Source organism: Camelus bactrianus, chromosome 3, assembly GCF_048773025.1.
Source record: "Camelus bactrianus isolate YW-2024 breed Bactrian camel chromosome 3, ASM4877302v1, whole genome shotgun sequence".
NCBI lineage: Eukaryota > Metazoa > Chordata > Mammalia > Artiodactyla > Camelidae > Camelus > Camelus bactrianus.
The window spans coordinates 89,652,080-89,672,923 of NC_133541.1; the positions used below are offsets into that span (position 1 = coordinate 89,652,080).

General features: G+C 39.8%; 1 protein-coding gene and 1 pseudogene across 2 annotated transcripts in view; both read right to left on the reverse strand.

The window, feature by feature from the left end:
* Positions 1-20,844, reverse strand: part of MARCHF3 (membrane associated ring-CH-type finger 3) — a 130,181-nt gene that overhangs the window by 101,659 nt on the left and 7,678 nt on the right. The window lies entirely within an intron of this gene.
* On the reverse strand, positions 8,157-19,084 carry LOC105082239 (ubiquitin-conjugating enzyme E2 variant 1-like; annotated as a pseudogene).

Below are 20,844 nucleotides of genomic sequence, written 5' to 3' on the forward strand. Positions count from 1 at the left end.
AAAATGCATAGTATAGTACACTACAAAAAGAGTGAATTTTACTATGTATGTAAATTATACCACAATAAACCCAACTTGAAGACATAATCTCAGCAGAAAATGCTCAGTGATTAAGAAGGGCAGCCTTCAAAACAGCTCATTAACTTCCCACCTACATCACGATCTGGAGGTGTTCTCCCAAGCTGGATCTGGTAGTGCTCAGATGCCAGGCACTCAGTCACTCTTGGACTCAAAGTTTAAATAAAGCACTAATTCATAAATCATTAGAGCCAATGTGTCAGCATGCCACCATGCTAGGGTAACACATTTAGGATGTTTTCAAGCCTGAACTTCATGAGAGAGCTGCTGACATTCTGACAGGAAGGTGCTGCTGACTTTGTGGGATGCTGCATATGTATTCCTACCTTGCTTTGCTTAGAATTCTCACTACCAGGATGTCACTGCTTTTACAATCATTGGAGTCAAGAAACTTTCAGACTGAGAATTTAAGTCTGCCCTGTGTCTGTGTTTTCTATGATAAAGCAAATTAATCTTTATTGCTCTGACTGGACATGACACAGAGAAAAGAGACTTAACTAATTCAGTGATATTCTTATAAATTACTTGTGGAGAATTATTTTTGGCTGATAAACATTTATGTCCTTGACATTCAAAGGATTTTGTTTAATTTTCTACTGAATGCCATGACCATAATATACATATACTGTCTCCATTTTGAAACTAGGCTTTATTCCCCTCCTCCCCTCAATCCTTTTCCCAGTAAAAACATTTACTAGGAACTGCTATATGGAAATAAATGCAAGAGACAGAAAGAATGAGAAACTCAAAGATCCAGCCTTTTGGGTAGCCTACATTAGCGATTCAAAACCTCCCATGGAAGGCAGAGTGATGGGTTATAAGCAGAGGCAGAAATATAGTGGTAAGGCAGAAGGCAGGAGGGGAAACAATCTGGGAAGGTGGAATTTAAGCTGGGCCCTTGAAGGATGAAGAAGATTGAGACTGCAGACATCCCAGGCTGAGGAACTACTTTGCATAAAGGGCCTTGTGAGTGCAGATTTGTTTAAATCAGTTATTATTAGCTGGTATCCTGGAGCCTGAAAACCACGACTATTTAAAATTCTTTTGGAATTTCCATGTCTTCAGGCCTTGGGGCTCTCCATTTCTCCATGAATCCCAATGTACCCAACTCTCTCACACACTACAGCTTCCTGTATTAAGTTACCACCTTGTCCATGAGGCATTTCAGTGGGGACCCTCGTTTAAGTGGACTGCTTGTGGTTGAGAATTGAGTTATGAGGAGGCGAGTGAAGAATAAAAATTAAGTGGAAAGGGAGAAGAGGACAGGCTTGAAGAGAGGGGAGAGCACTTGCTCCTCTCCAGTGGGGTATGGATCCAGGATCTTTAATCCCCTGGGGAGTGGTGTTAGCAAAAAATGCTAATAACGAATGCAGGAGAAACTTCACTGCAGCACTATCATTACTAATAAGAAAATGAAAATAATCTAGATATTCAACAGGGAACTGCTTAAATCAATAATTATTTACACAATGGGACACTACAGAACCAGTAAGAAAAAAAAAAAACTGTGAAGAGATAGGAAGATTTCTAGGATGAATTACTCATTAGTTGAAAATCAGGGTGCAGGAGAGTACGTGTAAGGGACTCCCATTTATATTTATACACACACACAAACTTCTGGAAGGATGCCTAAAAATTGTTAATGTTGGTTACAACTGGAAAGTGAAAAATGAGGGCAGGAGAAAGAGGAAAGTTTACTTTTCAGTTTATGCCCTTCTGCAACTGAGTTTATTTTTAACTACTTGTGCAGATGATGATGAGGATCACATGAAGTATTAAGGAATACTTGTAATACTTCCTGGGCTGACTTGCAATTTAATATGAAGACCACTGGCAACTGTTGTTAGAGGGCCAATATGAGGACTAGAAGTTCATTTCAATAACTGTTAAACAGTTTAATAAGTGGTTACTGGATATGTCATTGTCCCAGTCCTTGAACAGTGAACAGTAGAGCGCAGCAGCAAGTTAAGACAAAGAGAAAGACAACAGACATGATGTGACTGTGTGGGAAAGCCAGGCAGAGAAGGCTTCCTGGTGGAGACAAGGACTAGGATTTGGATTGGTGATGCAGAGGAAGCAAGGGAAGGGCAACAGAATGAGAAAACAAGAAAACAATGTGGTGAACCTTTCACTCGACAAACAGACAATTGTTCTTAATTCTGTTTTGGATCCAATCAGTGCTGGGAGCAAGAAAGAATTCCAAGATCTGAAAATCCCAACCCCTCTCAATCACAGAGGCAATACCTTTCTATTAAAGACTGAAGCTATGTGGACCAAGACCCATGAACTAGACTTAGTAATGAGAAAACACTACTAAGGAATTCCCTCTCCCTGAGCCAACATGTGTGCTTGAGCATGTACACAGGCACTTTAAAACAAAGTCTTATCTCCCTTTCTTTGTCAGAGGTAAAGAAGTTTGCCACATATCTGAATAGTATTTGACTAGAGCAGCCAGCCTCCCTTTTAAACGATTGTTCTTTATCAGTATATTTGCTTAGTGCTCTATCCCAAAAGCCTTCTTGAGAAACATTGTCTCTTTTTGCAAGTGTGGGGACAAGAGGAAGATCACCCTGGTCAACAGGCTTACTATTTCTTACCATCACTGGTACCCCAAAGCAGAAGGGCCAGGGCATTCTTTCTTGTGATTCACATTCTCATTCTAATGGAAACAGTAGAATTACCTATTTAGTTTACTCTTCTAAATGCCAGTTTAGCCATGATGACTGGAGACCTTATTTTTGGGTAAGATTATCATCATTTTCAGACCTCTTCCCTCTCCCTCTAAAGAAATTACGTGAAATGAGCAATAATTCTGTGTCCATTCAGTACATCTAACCAAACTTGGCTTGACTGCTGCATTGCTGGGGAGTTAAATATTTGTGCTATGGTATCAATAAGTTATTTTATTTTAGTAAATGACCACTTATTTTAGAAAAGGATCATGGTAGTTATTTTAGAAAATGACAAATAATCGACTAATGGTTTATCACTAGAAAGAAAATGTTGAAGCACTGTTATTCCAGAAACCCATTGGAGGCTGTTGGCAATCTAAGAACAACTGAGGAAATAGTAAGAGGAAAAAACTAAAGGATATTAGCTTAGTCCAAAAAAACTCTCTTGGTTGGCATCATAAAACAGTCTCTTGAATGACAGGGAATAATATATCTCACAACACTGGAAATCTGAGGTCTTGGTGGATTATTTAATTTTGTGTAGGTCACAAAGAAAGTTAGAAGACATCATGTGCCAGGGAAGGAGGGAGCACAGAAGCGCCAAAGCAGCAGCTTCCAAGTGGCCCATGTGGCAGCCAGCGGAGCAGCCAGGCCTGGCTGCCAGTCAGCAAGCACAGAGTGCTGACTTACGGCAGACCAGGACTCTGCCCTGGTAGCTAAGAATAAAGCAGAGTTCCTGCTCCCTTTTCAAGCTGCTCGTTGGCCTTCCACAACTTGGAGAATGTACTCCAGCTTGGATCAGGGGCGAACCTGGAGCAGGAGATGGGCACATGGCCTCGCGGCAATGTGCTTGTTTCTTGACTTGGCTCTCTGCAAACCCAGTGCAGACATGTAGCATTTCCCAGCCGAGGCCACACACATAAGCCATCAGGTGGAGAGGGCCGCAGACGTACTACTTTCTTACACAGGGGAGAACAGGTGGGAGGATGAGGTGAGGGAAGGTAAAGAACAGGGTGGAGAGGAGGGAGCCTCATGAAGCCTTTAAAATCACCGCCAGGAGGACAACTCACAGGTATTTCCCTGGATATCAACCTGAGAAAAGCCGTTTTTAAAACAATAGTCTCACTTGTTCCCTTGCACTCCTCCCTCCTTGCCAATCCCCAGACCATGCCAAAACAAACAGAAAAGCTATAAAGATTTGTGGTTAAAATAACAAGCTCCAAAATATTTGTGGATGTTACTAAAAGAGGCCCCAAAGTGATGGACTGAAGTAAAAACCTAAGAACTGGAGGAAATATTACCACATGCCACAAGACGTCAGGAGGAGAGCAGACATGCCAAGAAACTGGAGAGGCTCCCACAAAGTTCCTTCTCAGCAGCCCCTCTCAAGGAGAACTAGCATATTGAACTTGCCACATAATTGCTTTTCAGGTCTGTCTCCCAAATAATCCCTTGGTGAATACCAAAGTCAGCAAACAAACAGGAATTTTTATATTGATCTTATAATACTGGCAGTTCTATGAGTTACAGGCCTCCATTGGGGCAAAGACATAAAAATATTGCCAATAGGGATAAGAAGTTTTTATCTAATGTAGATGATGCAGAAAATGGGTCCATTTTCTTCCTTTTTTGAGATGGCAGACTTCTTTCCCCCTTACACAGTGCCCATTTTTAATGGCACTTATGCCCAGACCAGCTTTCAGTGAGCCCATCAGAGCTGGCCAGCCCAGCATAACCTAGTGGGCAGCCTGTACCTGGAGGACAGGGAGCCTGTTTACAGGGCCAAGTCCTGAATGCCTTGACCTACATCCTGGGCCTCCACGCTCCAAACTTCATTCCTCATTTTTGCAGGCTGCTGTGTCACTGATTTCAGGCTTGGCCTCACTGCTCTTCTCCCAGGCATAGATTTCCCTCATTGCCATTACAGTTTCTTCCCAGCCAGTCACCTTGCAGTAATGCCTCCCAGCTGGCACCTGGCTGCTTCAGGGGGGCAGCACTCCCCCTCAAAGAGAGAGATATTTTTTAAGACATGCTATTTGTTTCCAGATGGTCACTCTATACATCAAATATACAATCTAATTGATTTGTTCAGCAAACCTACCCAACACCTATTATTGTAAGACTGTTAGTGTGGAAGGCACAACAAATAAGGCACTGCTCTCACCCTCAAAGAACTTACCCGTTACTAATGCCCCACTCCTTGGAAGCCATATTATGGAACCAACGCAACATAGTAACAGTGCCTTAGAGTTACTCTAAACTTTATAGATTTCAAAGGGTTAGTACATGTATTTCAGTATTAATGATCTTAAGTCAGTTCTTACTAGTGAATTGAAAGGGATCCTTAACATCATTTAGCCAACTTTATTTGTGCTCTCTCTGTTCCCCTCCCCTTTAGCATACCTCCCTCATTAACCTCCTTCTCCTCCAAACTTAGGACGTGTCTTGCTTCCATTCCATTCCTCACCCCACATACTCAGTTTACTTTCAGGTCCTGTTTGTCCTGCCATCTTGAAATTCTGCACTTCTCTTCATCTCCACTGCTGCTGCCTTACTCAAGCCATTGACAGATCCTCCCTGAATTATGCTGGAACCTCCTAATTGGTTGCCTGGCTTCCACTCTTGCCCACGTACAGTCTATCCTCCAGGCAACAGCCAGTGATCAGGGTGCTCATAACATGCAAGGAAGTCATGGTGAATTTGGTCCCAGCAACTTTTATTAGGCCTAGAACGCAGGGCAGTGATATAACATGCAGGAGGATGAGGGCTAATTTGGACATGGCAATGCCAGTGGCCTCAAAGCATCACTCCTCTTTGCAAAGGCAAGGTTCCAGGAAGATAGCTGTAATCATTTGGATGCATGCCACTCAGAGATACTACAGAATGGATACTACACATAGTGACATATTCCAGATGGTAAGGGATGAGAAACAGAGGAAGACCAAGGAACTTAGTGAAGAATGACATGGCACAAAAGGATTTCAAGAATGAAGCTGGGAAACCAATAATGCCCAGCCATCAGAAAGACATTAACCCTATCACGAGTGATGAAAGCAGTTAAGAATTCCATCCACACAACAAAGGCCTTGAAGGGTAAAGATCTTACGTTATCTCAGCCCTTGGTACAAGTTATTTGTTGATTATCAGAAGACTGAGGAATAGAGATGGGCTATGTTTAAAATGTCTATTAGTTTTTAAGTTCCTCCCCTACTGCTTGTTTTAAGTCTGGCCTATATACAACTGGCATAGTTTTGTGACTGTGAAAGATGTACTGCCTGACACTATTCTTGGTGTCTCTTTCGTTGAAAATAGACTGATGTATTTGGATGGGCAGAGAAACCTAGAAAAGATCTAAAGGAAAGAGATGGATACAGAGATGATGGAAAGCAATTTCCTCAGCCCCAAAGTGGAGTGAACTGTTACCATGCTCAGTCAGGGTTGGTTTGTCTGCTTTTGGTACTGATTTAAAAATGGTTAGTTATTTTAGCATTCCAGTGCTGCGCTGGCACTAAGACCAGCCCTTTAGAGTGGTTGTCAATAGGCTTTTTCCAGAGCCTGGACAACTGTGCCCTCAGGTGAAACAATATCACTGCAGAGCTTTAGAAGGTGGTCATGCCCATTAGCATCCTTTGGGCATTTTTAACACACAGAATCCAACTCCTTCTCATATCACATTTCAGGGTGGGTAAGGCCCTTTGCTCCAAGTCCAGTTCTTGTCACACATCACATGTTATGGGGGTTTAAGACAGAATTAATTTCTACTGCACCACTCTTAGCTGTTACTGCAGTGGAGTACACTGGCAGGAAACTGCCTGGAAGGAGCGATCGATAACTAGAGTAGAGAGGAGAGGGCAGAGCGCAGACCACAGGTGCCACTGGACTGAGCAACTTGGAGACAAACATTCTGTCCTATTGGTCTCTTTAGCCCCAAACCTTGCACGTGCCCAGCACTCACTGAATGCTTGTTGAATTGAAATGACAGTTATAAAAAAAAAAAAGAAAGAAAAGAAAAAATGAAGCCTCAGAGGTAGAAGCTTGATAAGTGGAGTGGGAAGGAAGCGAGAAAAACAAGGGTTGAGGATATTAGAGGAGTAACAACTCTGGTAGGAAATAAATGAGGAGAAAAAAATAACAAAAATTAACAAAAAATGAATGGAGAACCAAATGTCAAAAGAGGATCCCAGGAAAACATTCTGTTTGCACACAGGTGTGCATGTGAGCACAAACGTGCACATATGTGTGCACACAAGCATGGTCAATATCAGTGGGGAATTAGAACTCGCTAGAAGGGCTGAAGGGCAGGAGGAGTCAGGGAAGTGCCCCTGCTCCCAGGACAAGGGGGCAGCTGAGGGGGGCTGGGTGCAGCCAGTGGGGCAAACTCCAACCAGAAGTGACACTCAGGTCTGGAGCCCCAGACACTGGACTCCACAGTTCTTCCCTTTGTTCCACAGGAACACAGTGGAGGAGCCCTCTTCATTAATTCCAAAGGACATCCCTTCTAGTTCTATTTCCTAATATCAGCCAACATTTCCCTGACAATTCACCTCATTTTTTATCATCTGTATATAGCAATGAACGAACTGCTCCCTGTAAACAGGTTTGCGACAGAGGGCTGTGCCTTTTGCAAACATTCAAGTGGAAATGGCCCTGACACAGATCAATAATGCTTGCCTATTTCCCTGTGCCACTGTTTATTTTTAGCCCTACATAGAGCACAATGGATGTAGGAAGAAACTCTGTAACATCTTCAAGAATATTACTAACTAATGATGTAGGCAGAAAAAAAATTACATTTATTTTATTCCTATCATTTCTTTTTTTATAGGAATAAATTCATACTCGGCAGGAATTTGTTCTGTTACCTCATTACATAGATTCAGGCCTTTGGGGTAGGAGATCATGAAGCTTATAAAATTCCATACCTCCTTTATTACTCCCTGTCTTCTTCCATTCGCCAATTTATCTAAGAGTGCAGTTTTCTGTTCCACAGGCAAAGAAGTGCATGTCAGTGCACATAAACCCAAAGAGAGAGCTTTTGGTTGCTTAGAAATAGGAAGAAGTATGACCCTCTGCCTCACCTCCCTTTACTTGCACATCATCATTCAGTGCAGGAAGCTGCAAAACCCTAATGAGTAGCATCACAGGGTTCAGCAATACAAAAGGTGCATTAGAAAAAGCACTGGAAGCTGGAGCAAGTCATTGGGACTTGATTATCAACAAGAGTGCCTTGCCCATCTCTGCATTTCCTGTGGAGTTCAGCGTAATGCCCTCACACAGTTGGTATCATTTGATGCCAGTCAAACACACAAGTTTCTCCTAGACACAAATTGTAGCGTGATTATTTGTTGCACACTGGAGTCACCAGTGAACTTGGGAATTCCTTAAGAGCCCAGATGGAGTTCCATCCTCGTGTTTGCATCCTCAGCAACCAGACCAAAGCCTAGAATGACATTTGTTCAGGAAGTCTTGATTGAGAGATCACATTATGTCACTGTGTAACCCTGGGTAAGTGGCATAACCCTTTAGGGCATTCATGGCCTCATCTAGGAAACTGAATGGAGTCCATGACAAGAGCCATCAGTGGACATGTGACTGCCCTTAAAATCTGGGCAAAATTTTATTTGGTGGAATGTGTGTACAATTTTTCCGAGAAGAGGGTATCTATCTTATTGTTTCAAAGACTTTCTGTTTCCTGCCCCAAAAGTTTAAAAATCTTTAGTCTAAGCAGTAGTCTCCAAAATTCCTGAATTGTGAATCCCAACACTAAAAAGCTTTTGAGTGTGCACACCACGCTCGTGTACTAGATACGTACACGTGTACCATATTAGGTACATTATAAAACAAACATCAAAATGACAAATACACAAGGTAAATATGAAATAAACAATACTTTAAATATTTATCTCCTTATATTTAAGAGTATAAACCCTTTTCATCTTAATATTTAATGATCATTATTTTATCAGGAGCAGTGTGACTGAATATGCTTCATGTTTGAAAATCTAGATTTAATTATTATTTTTATAGCACAACTTAATTTTTCAAATGGGTGAAAAATAAGTATCATTTACAGTATCTTAAGATAAATTGCCTTTGAATGGGATCTTCCTTTCCAGTACTTTCAGGTCTGTGGGAAATGAAGACTGCTTCAGTCGAATAGCGGGTAGAGGAGGGCCTGTGGTTTTTCTTTTCGATTGACTGCTGTAACACTGTCCTTCAGGTGGCTGAGGGAGTTTCATATTTTCTTTAGACATCAGTAGGTGCTGAAGCTCTTGCAGGACAACTTTGATGCTGTATGAATTCTGTCATTTTGCTAGCACTGATCTGGCTCTTGGATCCACCACTCCATTAGAACTATTACCTCCATTCGTACTAATTTTTGTTACAAATCTTACAAAGTGGGGGTGCTTCCAGGTATTTGGGTCCACATTCTATTTTAAGGCTGTATATTTGGTTTTCATAAATTGTCCAAGCTCATGTTGGCTTCCATCTTGTGTCGCTGTCATTCAGAGGCCCGCCCCCTGGATTTAATTATTTGTTATATGTTAATCTGAAGGTCTAGTTTTAAGTTCAATTTATTTTACATAGCAGGGTTTTAATGACTGTCATAGTTTTCAGCAATAAAAGCACATACGACATAAACATTTCCACACATTGTTTTCACAAAGTTCTCTCTATACTAAGAGTTCTTTAAAATTCAGTTATTTTCTTACTCAGTCTTGAAATGACACCTTTATTTTGAAAGGACAAATTAATTTTATATATATATTAAATGACTTCTAGGTAGCACACTCCTGAAGTTGCTTATTATCACATAAGTGATTAGCAAAATAAGAAGCCATTTCCTTTTTATAAAAAGAAAAATGAGTGTAACTTATCTGTAATTTTGACAACTCAAGAATTTTTCAACAAGATAACCAGCAAACCTCTGTGAGGTACAAAAGATTTTCATGGTCCCTTCTCAACCTAACACAAAATATCCTACTCTACTGTATATTAAAGGCTTGTTTTTATAAAATTAGCTACAAAGTAGCATCCTGCAGCATTTTGCGTTTCTCTGGCTTTGACAACTTGGCTGTACTAGCTTGCCTATAAATGATGCAGTGAATGAATTTCTCTCTTGTAACCTTACCTTGGAGTCCTTCTCTAAGGAACAGCTGCTGCTTAAGATGAAACACTACTCAGTTTTTTCCATAAAACAGTTTTATAAAGATTGTGAATAAATCTCATCTAGTGGTGGTTCACCAAAAAGAAGCACTTAGTATATTTCATTGTTGAAAGAGAAATGAACAAATACAATAGGTTTGATCTAACATCTTACCAATATAGAATCTGTCTTCCCCCATAACTTGTTTTAAAACAGTATTTGTTTCTTCAAGTTTTCAGAAATATCTTCAATTATACTTTCAACAGCATTTTCTGGCAATGAAACTCATTTTAGATAGTTTGTTTTCAATGAATCTTGTCTAGTCTTATATTAGGAGGAAGAATAAGTGTTTTCTAAAGATATGTGGATTTTACTTTGGGGTACAAGTAAAAAAATGTCAAAAAGGGTTCAAAAACACCATTTATAAAGCTTTGTAGGTGAATTCAAACATTGGTTTAAAAAATTGCAGAGGTTATTCTCCATTTTTTCGAATCATAGTACCTTCGTATTATCATTAGGAAATTTCTCAAGGCAAAGTATACACCTTCTAAAGTGTTCATTCTTAATGAGGGTAGGTGTAAGTCCACATTTCAGTTATCTGTCTCCATAGTTTTGAGATGAGGGCTGACTTCTGATCAGAACTGATTGTACTGTTACAATTAGTTTTTAAGTCATAATGAGGCTCATGAAGAGCTTGTCCTAGAACGAAGTGTCGTCTGCTCCATTTTCATTTTGTTCCCTTGTGCTGGCTTGCACAATTGGTGATATCTTCAACCCATACTTTGTTTTTGTTTCTGCCAGAATCTTTCTAAGCTACTTGGCCTGTTTTTTGTTGCTGCTGTTGTTGTTGAAGGCTAGTTTAATTGAAACTAACAATATTCTGCAAAGTAACTGAATGGGACACAGAAAATAGAATGCAATAAGCTATAGATAAGTGAGAGGACCAGGGCCCACCTCTAAATGTTGAGGGAAACTTATTCCTCCCGTAGAATAGAGCCATCTGATCTAAAGAACAAGGGAAGGTTCATATATAAATTCATATACTGTGTATTAGCAAAATGCATTTTTTCCTATTTTTGGAATATAAAAAAAAAAATGAATAGACGTTCTAGTGTTTTTTCCCCATGCCCCAGTGGATTTTCTTGGAAACTTTACTTTCTAAACCCTGATCTAGATAATCTCCAGTGCCATTTCCAACTCAAAAATTAAAAATTAATGGATGTTCTGCTAGAAAGGTCTATCATTGTTTGACTGCTCAAAGAACTCCTAGATAATCCCCAAACTTGTGTTTTCTGATCGCTCTGGAGAAACTCTCCATCTGTAAGTCCACTGAGTGAGGAATAAAGGCAGGTTACCTGGGTACATTTTCTCCTTATGTCACCTAGCAGAGAGCTTGGTTGAATCCACCCAGAAGAACTAGGTAAGGTTGGCAAGTCTCTGTTCTCCCCAGTAGCCTACTTTCACATACCCCTCAAATGGACTGGCAGTTTTCAGTCCACAGTGCTTTCAGTCCACAGTTTGTTCCACAAACATTAAAACATGTGATTGTAATGTGTCTCAAAGCAAAATTATTCAGCACAAGCAAGTTTTCCTTGGAAGCCTTGACAGGTGCAGGTGGGAGGGATGTGATGGGGTCATGTGTTTTCATAGTGGTTCTTCTGGACAGCTTGATTTTGTGTGGGAAGAAGAAACAAATTGTATTCTATTATGTGGAGGGGAAAAGTCTTCTAAATTTAGAGACTTTTATCACCTGGATTATTTTCTTTGAAGATGGTTTTCTACATTTGCCATGCTAACGGGCAGGAGCTCAGGAAGTCCAGTGTGCTCACAGCAGCTAGTGGTAACAGTCATCTCCCAGGCAGCGGGCCAGACAACCCAGTTCAGCAACCCGAGCCTATTTCAAGAGTCTGAAAGGACAGACATAAACATCTAGGAGAAATTATCTGTACAGCGGTGAGATCTGGTTACCCTTAAGTAAAATCTCTTAAGGCACTGACTTACAAGAACATAGGTAGGTTTTAAAATAAAGAAAGACGGGACCAAAAGATGATCTTTGGAATTTGGTCCAGTCAAATTTCCTCCATGAAAATTAGCTTCTCTTCTGTCCCTTGAGAACTCCCAAGAAGGAGATTCCAAAGCCTCTAATTCCTTTCAGAGGTTAACCACTCATAACCAGAGGGTTCTTCACAAAAGCTAAGTGTAAGTCACTTAGAAAATTAACCTTGAACGGCTATGATTGTATTTGAGGACAGGGTAGTGTAGAGACTATAGAGGCCATTCAGTCTTTCTTTCTTTGGAAGGAAAGTTTGTTAACAAAAAGAAAGACAACAAGAAAAATAATCCGATCTAGGTTGTTTTCTGTGTTTTAGAGATGCCACCAACATTATCTATTATCAGAAAGCCTAAGCTAATAAAGGGTTATTTGTATCTCAGTTAAAATTATAATACCCTTTTCAGTAAGCCTTTTAGAAAGTGACAAGATGGTTCTTATAAACCAAGCTTTTACTTGTGCTACTTCCTTGTACACAGGTTTATGTGCACTGGTGTTGTATTTCCTATGTGAAGGGACAGAGGTTATTAACTGCGTGAATCCTGACTGGGTTCCTGTTACATGTTTGCATACTGGAATCCCTCTATTTTCCCATGAAACTAGACCCTCTGTACCCCACTGATCCCAACCACCCCATCCCCTGGCCCTCATTTAATGCCCTTCTTGCAGTTAAAGTATGAAACCTACTGGTTAAACTCGCTTGTGATCAAATTGTACTTGAGCTCTTCTGTATGACACAGGTAAAAGAAACAGCCCGAATAGGAACTCAGCCAACCAGTAAGCTGGTGAGCATTGCCCTTACAATTAGAGGTTGCAGACGAGAAAATTTTATCTTTCTCCCTACAGAAAAGAAAAATAAACAGGCTTGAAAGATGAATAGAATCATATAGTATCAACACTAGAACAAGTCCAAAAAAAATGATCCATTTTTCTGTTCCTTTCCTAGAACAGGGACATAAGGCTCAGAAAGGAGCCTGGTAACTTACTCTACATCCACCTCTAGTCAGAGGCAGAGCCAGACCCAGGCTTAGGGTTCTGACTAGGGTCAAAGCAGAATGGGGGACCTGACCATCTGGTCATTTGCGTTGACATCAAAGAGAAATCTCACAGCAGTAACTAAAGTTAGATAACCAATTTCATAAGGTGGTAAGGAGTTCTACAAGGCATATAGAGATTTAAATATTTGCTATTCATTTTTGAAACTAGAAAAAGGACTTTTAAAAGATTTTCAAAGTAAAAATCTATTTCAGGCACTCCTAAATATTTTTGAGGATGTTCCCACCAACCCCTGTCAACTGACATTCTCTGACAGAGGCCTAGAAAACGAGCTAATTTTATAGCTCATAACCCGCTTACTTCATCATGGGCCAGAACCCGGCACACACAATGGCATGACCAGACCCAGTTGCCACATCACTTGTGTTTGCTTCGATCAGAAGCCAGCAGATCTCTTCCTGCCAACTGGAAACCACTCCCAGAATTTTCGTTTCAGAGGGATGTCTGTGAGAGCTGTGCTTCTAACCCCTTTCCAACGTACTATACCTGGATCCGGAATAAAAATCTAGGCTCTGTGTTTAAGCTGGCGAAGGAATAAAGACTAAAAACACTGTCAAAATCTGGTTTCCATCGAGGCTCCACACCGTTTACCTCACCTCTTGAAAGTTACAACCTGCATGAAATAATCTGAGTTCAAAGTAGAGTGTTATAATCTGCATTAATGACCTTTGAAAACATGAGCCAAGGAAGGCCTCTGAGATTCAAGCAATGAAACTGTGGACGCAGAGTACCTCGAACCCAGAAGCCAGGGTACTCCTGTGAAGGACTCTGTGCTGGAAGTGAACGAATACTCGGTGCTCTAAAGACAGATTCAAATTCAATCATCTCAGCATGCCTCCGTCTGCTCATCCAAATAACTGCTGGCTCTCTGGGCTTGTGTTCAGCTGCTTAATCAAGCATGAAGGGATGGCTTCTCTCAGAATCCAAGGCTCCATCTTGGTCTGCCCCCCACAATATAAGGTATTACCTCTCACTGGGGCAGATGCAGAAGAGCACTGCTTCTTTTCCTAGTCTTTGGGTAAAAATTAGAATATGCAAATATATGCAAACTAGGTGCCTTCTGTGGTGAACATTCCTACATATAAATCTTAAATCTTCCTCCTATTACCCCCAAAATAAAAGTAAAAAGTAGCTGGATTCCGTTAACGTGTACTTCCACCCATATCCCTATATGACCTCACCTTCAAATAGGAAGATAAATGAGATTTTAAGAGAATTCATTTTTAACTGGCTGCTTATTCCTTGTTAGGAATCTCAAACAACAGGTAAATCTACAGCTATAACTATATACAGCTGATTATTACTTCACATTTATACTCCTAGGATGTGAAGGCTACCATTTTAACTGGTATTCAGAGGTCTGCTAATGTGCAAACCCAAGCAGTTCAATTATTTTGCCCAAATGGGTAAGTGAGTTCTCTAGAAACAAACAGAAATGACAGATTAAAAGGCTATCCTTGCTAACACTTTCAAATTGGGCTAAAGTTAGTTATACCCTGTTGAGTTCTTCCACTTCCTAGGATGAACAGTGCAGTAAGCATGGCGAGACATATTGCTTGGGTCTCTGATCTTAGCTGTGACATTTCCTGTCTCATGTCCTACCATCAATAGTGACCTACTTGCTATACCATGTGACTTTCCAACTGGGCCTTTTGATGCTCACACATGGGAAACACAATTATTTTTATATTTAGCACAAAGTGTAGCTGTGAAATGTTTCAAAAGACTTCCAGTTCAGGATATCCAAATTAATCTTATTTTGTTGTAATCTCATTTTGCTTTGTCATTTAGTAGCATAATAATAGTTGTAACCCATTAAAAACAAAGCCTTCACCTTTAAAAAAAAAAACCAACCTGTGAAAATGCTGTATTATATCAGTATCTAATAAATTGAAAACTAAATAAGCAAAAAGGAAAAGGATCATGTCCTAGTTACTTATCTTGTTTGAAGAACTGGACACACATGACTCTTGTTGAAACAACACTGCTGGTATTATTCAGGTTTGGAATTCTTCGAAAAGTGAAAATAACTTATTAATGATGATAATAGAGTAGGCAAAAACTAACACTCAGAAATGCAAGAGAAGTGTACAAATAGAGCCACATGATTTGTTAGGTAAAAGTAAAGCTCAGCAAAAAACAATGCACAATAAGATTACAAATACTGAGCAAGAAAGCCTTACAATATAACAAAATATATCTGAAAGTAACTCAGGAAAGTTGATTTGCTAGGCAAAATAAAACTGCCACATACAGTTTTATAAATTAAGAAGAAAGCCATCATTGCAAATTTATGTATGTGTGTATGTAACATAGCAAATGACTGTTCAAAATTTTAAGTATTTTCTTGTTAGCTTTGATCCACAAACCCTAAAGAAATGACAAAGGATCCAGCACTCTAATGAGGAATACTTGTTACATGTCACTTGTGAATAAGCAAAATCCCAACACTCAACCAAATCTCCAAAACAGATGTCAGGAGTCTGCAATACACCTATTTAAGTGAATTTCCCAAACTCTGTGGCTATACCAGCTCAAAAGCAGCTGCTTCTGTGAATCATAAAGGACCTTTCAAAGCACAGCGTTCACACATGGAAAAGCACATGTTCTACTTTGCCCTTGCCAAAGAAGTCTCACTGCCACCCCTCAAATCCTTGGGAAATATTCCAGCCGTGTGTGTACCCATTATGGATTCTTTCTCATTGCTGCTGCTTTTGCTATACATTTTCTATAACCTCATGCTGTTTTCCACCCACACAGCTGAGAAAGAAAAAGAAGCAAGAAAGGCTTTGTTGCACCATAAAAGGTCCAACTTACTGTATATGGAAACTGCCCTATCAAAGGAGGCTCTCAAGAGCTCACATAGACCATGCACCTGTCTAACTTCAATAATAATGAGACTTTGACCCAGCACTTAATGACTTATCTCACTGTCACCTGGATCCTGATGGCCTCTTACCCAACCAATCACACACCCAAATCTACCCAGGTTATAAAGTGAGGAAGAAAAGGCATCCCCTCCAGGATACACATGAAGAAAGTACAATGTGAACAGCATCAAAACATCCTCTTCCCTTTCTCCTCCCTGCAGTTTTTTTTTTTTTTCAAATTTCTATCTGATACAAAACATAAACACAATCTCGAAGAACTAGATTAAAATTACTCTTAAATAGAGATGTATTCTACTCACCGTAAAACTGAGATCTGCTTTTTGGAAATCTGATATGGTGAGTTTAGCTGAGAAGTATATTTCATAGTAAGCAATTCTTAACAAGTTTCTGTGGTGGTGGGAACACCAGAAAGCAGAAAATACCATCAGGTGGATTCAGACTGATACTGGGCACAGAGTGAGACACTGTAGTTCCCGAGGTCACCTGAATAAAGGTCCGGGGAAGATGAGCAAGTAGGAAAGAAACATGAAGATCTTGGCAAAGCTGAATTGATGATTTATTTTGCTGAGTGATAAAGTCACACTGCAAACCTCAAAAAATAATGGCTTATAATGTATTTAGCAAATGATATGTCAACCCACAGAGTAACAGGGAAAGAAAAAACATGAAAGCACATACTTTCATGGTCCTGAGCTGAAAGCCAAAGAAAAGGAACTTTGGAGGAAGGCACTCTATTTCACTTTTGTCAACCCTCTCCAAATGAATATGTGAAGTAAAGCTATTCTTTAATTTGCACCTTCATAATTACCTCAGAATAATTAATAACATGGTTCTAAGAATAAGTCATTTTAGTAGATACATGAGTTCAAGTGAAAAATTATGTGTAAGTGGAGAAGACAATTTTATTTTAAGTGATTTTGCCTCTCCAAATTATCATGCAATTATAATTCACCCAATTTACAATTTAGTCTTATATGTATACCTTCATTTTTTTAAGGGTTTATGCCCTAAAATGAAAGGAGTTGGCATCCTTAAAACTATAATTAATATGAAAACTAAAGAGTATTACTCCAAGTTCCCTCTTGGACCAAGCTTATGAACTCTTATGTAATACTGTTGTAGTATGTCAGTCTTTTCTCCAAAGAACTTTGATATCTGCATCTTACTTTCCCTCAGAGAAAGAAAGAAAAGTAGGTTTTGTTAGTTCTCAGATTTTACAGGAAAAAATTGTAGGTGCCTGAACTCAGCTCACAATCATTATCCTACTTTATATCTAGTGTAGGAGATAAAAGACTGACTATGGAGTATTGGAGGTTAAAACTTCTAAATACTCATTCCTTCATTAACTTGTTCACTTTTTTTTTTTTAAATTGAAGTATAGTTGTTTTACAGTGTGTTAGTTTCTGGTGCACAGCATAGTGATTCAGTTATGCATATACATGTTCCTTCTCATATTCTTTTTCATTACAGGTTATTATAAGATACTGAATATAGTTCCCAGTGCTATACAGTAGGACCTTGTTTAACTTATTCACTTGACTGTTCATTTATTTACAAATACAGCCAGGGTCTCTGCCATCATGGCACTTATATTCTAGTGAGGGGAACAGACAAAAACAAGTAGACAAATAAGTAAATTACATAAGATTGTGGCAAGTACCATAATGGAAATAAAAATGGGGCAGAAACAGAGAACTGGGTGTGGGGCATAAACAGATTAGATGGGAGAGTGCTGGGAGGTGGCTGTAAGAGGAACCCTGATTGGAAAGGAGGTAGCCGGTAGCCGTATGACCCGAAGATGTGTGATCCAAGCAGAGGGACAGCAGATGCAAAGGGTCAGAGTTGGGAGTGAGACTGGCTTATTAGACAAACAACAAGGAAGCTAGTGTGGTTGGAAAACTGAGTGAGGGCAAGAGGGTGTAATGAGGTCACATAGACAGGCAGGGCCTGATCACTTAAGGCCTGGCAGGCCACAGTAGTCTTCAAACTGTCTTCCAAGGCAAGGGGAAGCCATGGACAGTGGGGAAGGGACACAAACAGATGAACCTGAGTCTAAATCCTAGCCTGCCCACCATGTGACCTAAGCAAATTACTAGTGTCTCCTTAGATGCTAAATTCCTAATTTATAAAAGGGCACTCAATAAATAATGACCGGTTACAATCATCAGTAATTATCATTATTGTTAATGCTATGTACTGTAAATAAAATTAATAAAACATTTTTACATTCAAATAGGCCTATACTGTAAAATAATACATCAGAGAGAAGAGGATTATTGAGAAATAAGCAAATGAATCTTTTTTATTTTCAGTAAAGACCATATACTTGCTAAGGACAACTAGACATAAATTAGTATGTTCAGATTCATTAGGGCTTATTGTGGTTCTAATCAGAATAATTATTGATCTTGGCTCAGTTCTCTGTCCTTAATTAGTCTGCATTGTGGCTTTTCTCTCCTTACCAACCTAGCCTTGTCATTTTGTATCCAGAAATGTGTAGCAGTTCAGTGGTACCTACCAACTACACAGCAGTCATAAGAATTTGTTATTTTTCAAGTCACAACATTTAGTAGACAATTACAACTGCCTGATAGCATCTATTGCCCCCTCACTTCCACACAGATACTTCTTACTAACAGAATCCTGATTTTGTTCAAGTTCGCTTCTTTCCTCTCTCAAGCAGTGATGGAGAGCCCCTTGCTAGTGACTGATATAGACATGGGGCATGTGATCCTGTTCTCATCAATGAGAAGACAGGTCTTCTTAGATTTTTCTCTGTAATGTTTTCATATTCTTCAAAAGGAGAACTTGGAAGGGGGATCCATCTTCTGTGCTTAGATACTGTCATGCCTGCAAGTGACATCTCCACGACTGCAGCTGTCTTGCAAAAAAGAAAGGATCCGGTCTTAGGTGAAATGGTCCCTGCGGACAACAGTGGCAGAGAGGTGAAAGGAATCTGTATTGAGCCACTGAATTAACCAATCCCACTGCCTGCCCTACTTCTCACATGAGATAATACACTTCCTTGCTGTGTAGGTCAGTTTGGGTTGGGGTCTTGTGTTTTGTGCAGGCCTCCTGGCACATTACCTCCACGACGGCATTTCCACTTGGAAACATCACTCGTTCCTTTGTCTCTGGGAAGGTCTTTGAATGGAAGTGGGACTTCTGACTTTAGCTCAGGGAACTCCATCAATCCTGGATATGAGGTGATACAGCATTTTACTTGTGATATCACACTGGGAGAGTCACCCAGCAAAGCCCAAGGGGAAAACACCCTAGAACTCACAACAGGAAGATGGTACTGTGGTATGTGTAGCTGGTACCAAATAACCTGTCTCTGGCTTTCTCAGTCTTTCAGAAACTTTGACTTTCATCTCCTGAATGTCTAGGACATCTTTCTTTTCTCCCCCCAAGATGCAGATAAAGCTCACCCCTCATTGGTCTTTTGTTCCATAAGGCTGCCATTGGGAACCCTTATCCAATTACAAGAATATCAACAGAGAACACATAGGACTAGCATAGATCCCACGCAAGGCAAGAGTACTCCAGAGAAGAGGTGCAATATCGTGGTTTATAGGGAGGAGGTAAACCTGTCTGAAAAGGAAGGAGGAAATACCATGATCACAATAGGACACTGGCTGTTTTTGTTTTAGCTATGGAGAGTTATTTTAAAATTGGAAATATTAGGGACCAGTAAAATAAAATATCCATCTTACAAAATAGGCATAGATGATAACTGACTGTGTAGGGAAGGGATGCAGTGGAATTATTGCTTAAGGAGCTGTTGCTGGGGGTTGGGAATGAAGTAAAATAAAAGATTACATAAATGTCTAATGGTTCACAATAAGTGAAAAAGCAGTATGGCTTAAAACTAAATTAACCATTCCAGTCTAATAAGCATTTTTCCTACAAGAAAATTACAGAATTATAAATTTAGCCCGTAATGGAGAGCAGAATGTGTAATGCACATGGATTTCATAATTTTGTATAGTATTTGAGAAACATTACTTAGAAAATGAGGTGAACATTATAACTGGTGAAAATTTGCTAAGAGACCATAATTAAAACAGAATAGTAAATGGTGCCTTAGCTCTTGAAAGGGTCACTATCAGGATTCCACTTAATGTCTTCATTACGAATCTCAGCGAAAATGGAAATTCGTTCAGTGTGAGGATGATGTCTTAAAGATGAGATGCTGTCAGGGGCAGGAAAGTGGGAGAGAAATATCTGGAGGAGATATAAACAGCACAGTTTAAGTCGATCAGGAAAAAGAAACCGAAACATGGAAAACTGAAACTCATTGGCAATAATTCTGAAGGGAAAGAAAAAAGTGTTGACATTAGCTATAAGGCAGTCATCCAGCCTCAAAAGAGAAATAGGCCGTGGTTAGAGCAACAAATTAAGAACTCATCAACAAAAACTGCACCAGTCCATGTGTCCTGCTTTTAAAGAAATCAGGGTAGCTCTGCCTTCTCTGTTTTGTGTGTACCTGTGTTGGCTTTTTTGTAGAAAGCTTTATCTCCTTCATTGTAACGAATATGTCTATTGCCAAAAGAGATGCTGAGTGGTCTTGTTTCTTAATGATATAAAAGGTGAGCAGGAGGTGGTAAGAGTGATTAGGCAGGTAAGGCTGGGTGTCAGTGGCAAGTATGGGTAAAGTTGGTGAAAACTGAGGTTTTGTGAGACTAACTACTTTTTCACTGGGTAAGGCTGTCGGAGCATGTAATAGACCAGTGAGGAGAAGCTACTTTATGGTGATTTTTTTTTTTTTCTTAGCACTAGAAAGATACACTGGGATGCTCTAGGAAAATCCTTTGAAAATGGTCACAAATGCAGTTACTTCTGCAGGGAAAAGATCAATGGTAACACTGATTGCCACAGAGCTTTTGCAATGTAGAGTTCTTGAATAGAAGGGAAAGAGAATGTTAAAGAAAGGAAAACATTCCTGGA